Source organism: Cuculus canorus, chromosome 19, assembly GCF_017976375.1.
Source record: "Cuculus canorus isolate bCucCan1 chromosome 19, bCucCan1.pri, whole genome shotgun sequence".
Classification (NCBI taxonomy): Eukaryota; Metazoa; Chordata; class Aves; order Cuculiformes; family Cuculidae; genus Cuculus; species Cuculus canorus.
The window spans coordinates 4,276,089-4,285,464 of NC_071419.1; positions in this window are offsets into that span (position 1 = coordinate 4,276,089).

The following is a 9,376-nucleotide window of genomic DNA, read 5'->3' on the forward strand; positions in this document are numbered from 1 at the left end:
TTAATGCTGTCTCACGTGATGAGCAACGCTCTCAGACACTTTCTATGCGGAGTCTCCTTTGGTCCCCTCTGGGTCTTGGATTTCACTCGCGGTCCTTGAGGCAATGTCATGGGGACAGATCCACGTTTCCCAGCCTGTGTAATGAGAGGAAATAGATTCAGCTCAGTGCTTGGGTGTTTTAATGAATCATCAATGCGTTCATCCCTATGTTAAATTTGATGAGGTTTTACTGTCCTAAGACACAACCATTACCCAGGAATGCGGCAATTGATCCGAAGCGTTTCTCCTTGTCGGTTGACCTGCTGGTTAGAGGTTTTGGGTTCCCATTCAGCTTTATCAGGCAAAAGGCCAAAGCAGAGAGAGCGCCAGGGTGCTGGTCTCTCCCAGATGAGCGCATGCCTCAACTGCTCCTTGCACCTCCTGGGAGAGTGACCCCAACGTGCAGCCCAGTGCTGCACCTGCCCTCCCGCTGGTTGTCGTGTAAGCCTTAAAAACACATGTCCCAATAGCTTAAGATAAGGATAAGGGAGACCTTAGAGCAGCTTCCAGTAATGAAAGGGGCTCCAGAAAAGCTGGGGAGGGGCTCTTGATCATGGAGTGCAGGGAGAGGATGAGGGCGAGCATTTTATAGCTGAAAGAGGGAAGATTGAGATGAAATCTTGGGAAGAAATGTTTTTCTGCGAGGATGGGGAAGCCCTGGCCCAGGCTGGGCAGAGCAGTGGTGGCTGCCCCATCCCTGGAGGTGTTCAAAGCCAGGTTGGACGGGGCTTGGAGCCCCTGAGCCAGTGGGAGGTGTCCCTGCCCATGTCAGGGGGGTTGGAACTAGTTGATCTTTAAGATCCCTTCTGACTCAAACCATTCTATGATTCTATGTGGGAGGTCATTACGGCCACCTGGGAAGTCTCCCACCCTGATAGCTCTTGGGAGGTGTGAACCAAACCCCTGTGGTAGCCCAGGCTGGATCTGCACCTCCACAGCTCAAGTGATCTGCAGCTCCACTCATCTTCCCAAAGGAGGAGGCTGCATCCCTTGCTTTGCTCGAGACTCCTGGCCTCATTCCTGGTTGCACCGTGCTCTGAGATCCTTATCTGAAAGCATCAGATGGGTGTCTCTCATCCTCCAGCCCTGGCTGCTCAGGTAGACATCTGGCTGTGTTGCAAAAGCCCCTTGGAATGGGTTTTTTGCTTTGCCCCACTTCTAACCTCATCCAAGCACAGACTCACTCACTTCTCTCTTGGCTTTGTTTCCGCATTGCAAAGGGAAAGAAGATGAGCTCTCTGCATGGCAGGAAGGCAAAAGATGCTCACTGAGGGTGGGAGGGGTTCCTTAGCTAATGAATTCTGCCTCCCTTTATTAGAGATGAAACCCCAGGTTCCTGGTATGTGCAAGCGGAGCTCCTCAGCTTTCCTGTACAGAAGGAATTTGCACTGGAACAGCATAACACGAGCAGGTCAGCTTGAAAACATCTGAACTTTGCAGATAAGCGGTAAGAATTTATTTAAAGAGAAAAAAAAATATGTATATCTCTCTCTCTCCCCCTTTGGTTTCTCCCCAGTCATTGCTCGTAAATCCAGGCGAGGAGAGAGGATCCGGCTTTCCACTCATTGCTCTGGGTGTTTATTTTAAGACTTCAATGAGATGTAGAAATGCCAGTTTCCTGACTCCAAAACTCAGACCGCTCGGGGCTGACGCAGAGCAGCTTCCCGCAGGCTGGCTGCCGGGAGGAGCACTGGGAGGACTGCGGGATGGGAGCTGTGAGTTCAGCCCTTTTCCTCAAAGGCAGAGCGGAGGCAGCAGCTTTCTGCCCACCTGCAAGCTCTTGACTGAGCTAATGCTGACACAATTGCATTGGTGCTCGCATGGGAGCATCCTGTACCGGAGACGAGACTCGGGCGTCCCTGCAAACCCTCCTGTCCTGCTCCAGGCAGACCTTGGCAACCCCCAAACCAGCAGCAAAGAGCTGAGGGTGCAGTAATGCACAGGGAATAGCTGGAGCATGCTGTCAGCGCCGAGAAGGGCCATTTTTAATGGACAGATCTGTCCCCCGGGCCCCAGCTCGACTGTGCTGGATGCCATACGAACCCCAGCAGCAGCCTTCATCCCCTGCCGGGTGCTGCGTGCCCTGTCCTCTGCAGAGCCACACATCCAACCCTCCTGGCGATGTGCTAAAACTACCCTGACCCTGGATGCCAAGTCAGCCCTAAAGGGAGAAAAGTTGGGATTTCCAGAGCTCTGAAAGCAGCGGTGCCTGACCTTTGTGATGGGAAGCTCTGGGAAGCAGCTCCATCGGCAGGAGGTGAGGGCTGCCTGCCTTGAACAGAGACTGATTTACAGGTAAGTAGGTTTAAACACAACTGATGCACCGAATTAGGGATTGATGCAGGCAGCACCCCTCCGAGCTATAATCCATTGCCACGCTAACATAAATGGAAATTCAATTTGGGTGAGGGTGGGGAGGGAAGGGAAGCTCGCTGTCTGCTCCCGCATGGCTGGGCACAGCAATCCGTGCCCCAGGGGCTCTGCAGACCCTGTCCGTGGCCAGCCAGAGCCAGGATCGAATTTGCCTTCGTGCTGATGAGGTTAGGCAGTGTCTGACTCAGGCAGGACTGGATGTGGTGTGAGGAGGAGGAGGAGAAGGCTGGCACGTAGGGGAGAGGCTCACGTGGATAGGCAATCATGCAGAGTCCCATCACCCTTCATACAAGAGCTGTAGAGTCTGGACCAGTCCCATGGCTCATAGGAACTGTTTAACATATCCCTCAGGGCTGGGAAAAGTGTATATCATCCTTTTAAAAGGATCTCTTGGCTCAGTTCTGTTTCCATAACAAAACAGAACAGATCTGCAGGCTATTCATTGGATTCGTCGTGCACTAAGAGGGTGCTGGGGCTGCAAATCTGAGTTTGCATTTGCCCGACAAAGACATAAATGAGTATTTAATGTCCTTATGTCACCTGGGCCTTGCTGGGCCCGATTTAGGGTGGTTCTCTCTGAGCTGCATTGTTTTGTGCAGGACCGCATGGGCATCTCTGCACATGATGTGCTGGACGCTAACTGGGACAGGACACTTGGAGGAGATCATGACCCAGCAGTGGTGGGTAGGAAGAGCCGTTCCCTCCTCCTTGCATGCGAGTTTGTGCTTTACAGCACGAGAGCAACAGATGCTCTAATGTCCCCCTTGCTAAGCCTCCGCTAGTTCTACCTTCTTGCTTTCTCCTAATTTGTTTCTCTTCTTTGCCTTCCTCAGGACCAAATTTTCTCTCTCTTGCAACAGGCAGTGCCTCATGTCCCACGAGGACCCCGTCCAAAGGGGACCCAATCCTCCCCAGTGCCACCACAGGATTCTCTTCAAATCAGAGACAGAATTGGACCTCAGCTGCCCTTTATGGCTCAGTCCTTCTGCTCTTGCTCTGGCAGTGGAGGTAAGAACTGCCATGCGTGGAGGAGGCTGAGCAGCTCCCATCCCTTCTGCCTCCCCTCTCGGGTGAGCCATATTCCTACAGCTCTCCTGCAGCATGAAAGGAAGGTGGATGGGCTGTGCCCAGCACCGTGCCATGAGGGGAGAGTAGGACAACGGCCAAAGCTAGCAAGAGCAGAGCATCACATGCTCTTTGGGAGGTGCTGCCTTGCCAGGCGCTCGAGGCCAGGTGGGCAGCCAGGTCCCTTCCCACCAGGCTGCTTGCACAGCTCAGCATCCCGGAGAAATTCCCTCCCCAGTGCTGCTGCAGCTGAGCCACCTAATGAAATCTAGTTGCCTGTGCATGCTATATTAGGGTTACCATGGATATGATGCCACAAACACTGGGCTGTGGCTTTGTTATATAAACAGGAGAGATTGCCACAAATACCCAAAATATCTGAAAAGGACAGGAAGAGACAAAAGCATTCTCTGGGTTTCTTTATAAAGGGTTGTGTGATCCAGTGGAAAGTGCCAGTGGGAGGTGGGAGAGGTTTGAGTTAGCTTTGAGAAGAGGAGCATAAACAAGCGGTGGTCTTGGACGCAGTAGCTCTGGAGAATCCCTCCAATATTCAACAGGATCATTCTAAATGGATCCAAAAAAAGTGCTGCCTCCTGACCCTGCTCATGCCCAGGAGCTAAGCTCCCTGTGCATCATGGTGCAAAGTGCCTCGTTCTTCAAGTTCATCCTAGCTGAGCTTCATGCAGATCTTGGCCCTAACCTATATGAAAGGAGAGCTTGCTGCCTGCAGGTGGGCACCAGGACTGGTGAGAGTGGTGGAGACACAGAGTCACCAGCTCTCCCAGAACTGCCCACACCTGGCCCTGCAAATTTAGCAAGACCATCCAGCTAAACTTGTACCCTCTCAGGTACAGAAAGTCCTTTGTACAGTTTGACTAATCACGTAATTTAAAGGAAAAAAAAACCCTGCTCTAGGAATGGAGGTGGGATGTAAGGGAGATGGAGACATCAGGGTGGCTAAAATTGTATTGCACTCCCACTCCCCTGCCAATAAAACCACCATAAATAAAGTGGCTTTGCGATAACCATCTCCACGCATTGTAACACAGAGCCACATGTCCCTGCAAAAGATGCTCCAAGCCGGATAAACCCTGCTCTAGCCCTGTTCTGCAGGAGAGGCAAGGTAAGCTTGCTCCAGTCCAATCATGTGGATGACTTTTCTCTTCCCATAAGGTGCCACTCCCAAGCTCCCGGTCTCCATCAGTGGCTTCCTCTTCCTATCCTCCATGCTCACTTGTTGGTGATGTCGCCAACTCATGGCTGCTTCATCTTCCTCATGGCCTTCCAGATGCCCTTCACAGTGGGATGACCACTCATCCACTTGTTCCCTCTGCTGTCGCTCTCTCTGTAAGTCCAAGCAGATGTCTTCCCACGCTTCATTATCTGTCATGTGGTGGAGTAACTCAGTAAGGAAAGATCCTCTTTAGTCTTTAAAACCACATCATGGCCAGTTTTTGCTGTTCAGCTGTAGGTCACTCTGCATTGCTCTCCTGCCTTACCTACCATCCCTGGTTTTGCCAGACCTATCTTCATCTTCATGAAGTGAGCCTCGCTTCTCTGGAGTGGGGCGAGAGAGGAGTTCTTTGATTTGTTAGGAATCAATAGCAAAAGGAGCTGGAATCTGCTATGGGCATGGCTCCACGGGAAGGACTATCTGCCATGTGAGGTTTCAGGGGGCTGGGTTGGTGCTGAGTCCTTCTGTTCAGGGCTCAGCTCTTTGATGCCGGCCTTTTTTGTTGCTTTTCCTCCAGCCATTGCTTTCTGGCACTAAGCTGCTTCCTGAAGATTACACAGCAAGCCAGGATCAGCATCAAGAGGAGCCAATCCAGGCGAGGACATGAGGCCAAAAGAGCCTGAGGAGTTTGAAGATGGAGCTTTATCAGCTTAGCGAAAAAGGATTGGTGCATTGAATGACAAAAGCTGCAGGCCCTGCATGCTAGAGGTTTGTAACAGGCAAGTTGGCAGAAGGTCTAATAAAAGGTAGAAAGGGTGGATAAATATGATTTACTTCAGAAAACTCAACGTGGCTTCTGTACAGGGAGCACTTGCCCTACAAACATCTTGACAACTTTAAAGAAGTCAATAAGATGAAAGTAGAAGGTGTTTCGAGGAGATATGGTCTCTTTGGCTTTCCAAGGCTGTGACAGAAGGCTGTGCACATTCCCACCGCGGCCCAGATGCCCATGGAAGGATTACTCCCCTGGCTCCTACCATGGTCCTTCAAGCTAACTACGCCCCGATATTCACACCTCTGGGGTCAGGACTGCCCTGTCGAAAGGACACGGGGGAATATGTGGTGAGCATCCTTAGCCTCAGTCCTGCCTTTTGTTGGCACTTCCATCCGTAGCGGTGGCTGCGCAGGATCACATTCCAGCGAGTCTGGCATGTCACGTTGGTTGCTGAGACACATGCTGATGGGTGCGATGAAACATGATGTGCCAGGCAAGCCCTACCACGGAGCAGCTTTTAAGCTCAAGTTCCCTCAGAGCACCTCTGGCTGAGGCTGATGTTACCCCGTGAGCCTTGGCGTGCGCTGTCAGTCATGGGCTGGGGATGTCTAACACAGGGAGCGGGTGTGTGTTGGCTTGGGGCACCGCCTAATTAATTTGTTTGGGTTAAAACCACTTCTTTCAGAAGCAGTTTCTCTCTGTCGTTGCTTGGTTAAATCTTTTCAGCAGAAGCATCCCTTGGCACCCTGAGGTTGTTGCCCTTAAGGATAGAAACCTCTCAGAGCAGCACATGGCCTCAGGGCATCTTCAGCTCCCTCCTTGCCTGAACCAGTGCTGTAAGCCATGGCAGTTGGGAGCACTGGGTGCAAGGTTCCGGTTATGGGTTAGGGTCAGCTGGTTCCTACATCGTAGGTGGTTAAAGCAGAAGGGAGAAAGGCTGCTTGGAAGAGCACAAACCTCGGGATCTGACTCCTCTTCTCCCCTAAACAAAAACTTTGCATTTAAATCCAGTGAATGTGCTATGAGTATGTGCTCCTAGTGAGCGGAGGATTATGCAGTGGAGATCTTTGAGGCTGCTGTCATGAATATCTGGAGACTGTTGAGAGAAGGTGCCTGCACAGTCATGGGCAAGAGGCAGAGCGAAGGGCCAGGCGCTTCCATCACGAGCAGCTGCCGCTGAGGTAAGTCTCCTCCTGCAGAACTACACACATGAGGTCCTATTTACTGCTGAGGAACTTAAAGCAAAAACGAATGCCAGAGAGCAGCGAAGGAAAAAACCTTGCCCTTTGAACAGAAAAAGAGTATTTGGCAGGTGATGACGAGGTTGTGTTGTCACTGTACACAGCTGCTGCATCTAAACCCACTCATAGGGTCTGTGACCGGCAGGAGGCACAGGGTGTGTGCCTGCCAAAAGCATTGGGGCAGTTTATTAGAGCCCTAACGCTGTGTTTCTCTGTTGGAGCAAAGCACTGTGATCCCTTAGTGATGCTAAGTGCCCTCTGCTACGGCTTAGCCCTGTTTAGGTGTATGTGCGTTTTATTGCATCTCTGAGAGGCCACACACTTGATCTGTCTCGTGTCCGCCAAACCGCAGCTCCTGAGAGAGACTTCAAACTAGAGGTGGCACCACCATCCCCCAGGCTGGTGGAGCACTGGGAATACAGATGGAAAGCTGGGCAGTGTTTCAGCAGCTCATCGCACCCGGGTTCACTTGGGGTTTGTGGTCACGTAGCCCCTGGGTGAAGGGGAGTCTCAGAAGGAAGGTGTCTCCAGGGATATGACAACCAGATGAGAACCTGCCCTTCCCTGATGGCAGCACGCTATGAGCTGCTCCCTGGGGAGGGAACAAGCTGGAGGCAAGGAGAAAAGCCTGGATTGGCCTTACATGCTGGGTGAAGGCAAGATTGTGTGATATTCTGCGCAGTTTGATCCCAAGTCCTGAGTCAAGTGTGAGGAAGCCAAGAATTTGTGGGTGCAGGAGCGTGAATGTGTAAACTTGCTGAAGGATTTACACTGAGAATGACCCAGTGGTGATGGAAAGCAGGTGATTAACACCTGAACACTACTTAAAACCTACAAATGATTTGGCTCCTGGCTGCTGCTGGGCTGTTTATCCCGCAGACTTGGCAGGCACAGGACACTTCCCAAATGGCAAGAAGGGTTGATAAAAGTTGTGGCTGGCCAGCTGCCAGCTCTCGAGGCTATGGGCTGGTTTCCCAAACTGCGGATGCTAATTAGCACTTTCCGTCTGTAAAAAAATTGTGTCGCAAAGTCTAGGGGATCGCAGCTCTTTGCGCTCTGTGTTTGCACAGCCCCTAGTGCGACAAGACCACGTGCACAACGGAGGTCTTGCACATCACTGCAAGATAGAAATACGTTATAAAAACCTTTCTCTCCTAGAATCATGGAATCATTAGGATTGGAAAAGACCTTTCAGCTCATCCAGTCCAACCGTCAGCCCAACATCCCCCGCCGAAGCCTAGTAAATCATGTCACAAAGTGCCACGGCTACACACTTTTTGAACACTGCCCAGGATGAAGGCTCCACCACTGCCCCAGACAGCCTCTTCCAGTGCTTCACCACTCTTCAGCAAACAAAGTTTTCCTCATTTCCAATTTAAATCTCCCCTGATACAACTTGAGGCCATTTGCTCTCATCCTATGACTTGTTGCTTGTCACTCATCTCCTTCATAAGTAATTGATTTTCACATAATCGCTCTTAGAAGCTAGAAAAGAAGCTCTATACCTGCACAAAGCAGCCCAAGTGTTTGGTAAGTCCTTGTTATAACATTGGTTTCTCCTTTTCTATCCTGGGCTTGGATGAGTGGAGAATTGCTTTGACATATTCACTGGGAAGCAAGGATGCTGTTTATTGCAGTACAGGCACAAAATCCACGATGAAGGACCCAAGCAAAGAACTTCCATCATTCATATTTTGGAACAAAGATACAATGATAAATTACTAGACAATGACATTTGACCCATAGAAATAATGAAAAGCTAAATTTGTTTTATTTCCTGGCATAGATTTCAGTATCTTTTGCACGTAGTCCAAGCAACCTTGAAGCGAAGCTGAATGGGAACCGTGGTAGAGATGGTTCATTGCTAACTGATACAGTCTGTAATAACTAAACCAGAACAGTCTTAAGCAGAATCTCTATATATAAACTATATTTTGTCCTCTCGATTTCATTGCTTGCCATCAGGCTGAGCAGTTGCCTTTCAGATCTCCGCAGAGGCGTCTGAACTGAGTGCAAAGTGTGCTGAAATTACGGGCAGTAATTAGTTTATTTAGGGAGCAATTACTTAAATGCAACTGTTTCCCTCTCTATAGATTAAAAGAATGCTATAAGCTATAACATCTTAAAAAGAGCAGATGTGCTATAAAAGGACCAGACTAATTATTCTCATCAGTCAGCAAGGACAGAACAAGTATCGATGGGCTAAAACTGCCGAAGAGAAAAATTGAGTTAACTCTTAGGAATAACTTTGGGACTGCAAACACGAGTCAGGCCAAGGAAATGAAGGCTGTGGGGTGAAAATCACTCGTCCTGACAGATGGAGGCACTCCAGGCTGAACACACTGGTCTTCCCAGCATCATCGCTGGAAGGCTGGAAGAGGCAGTGGCCTGCAGTCCTTGCTACCGGAGGAGCCTGACAGCCTGCAGGCAATGTGGGTGACAGCAGCCGAGGGTGATGGCAGCGGGTGCAATTAGGCAGGGCTGAGACATGCCAAGCATCCTCTGTGCCCGGGAAGAGCCTGGGGACCAGTGGCTGCCGAGCCCTGGGGACACACTGGGAGAGCTGGGGCAGCTCTTGCTTCCCTGTCAACACCGGCTTAGGGATGGGACAATCTCCATGTGTGGTTGTGGCAGTCTTTTCCACGCTGGTGCCTCTGCAGGTTGCCCACTTGCTAGAGGGGTAACAGGGACCAGAATCACTGGGTTTTG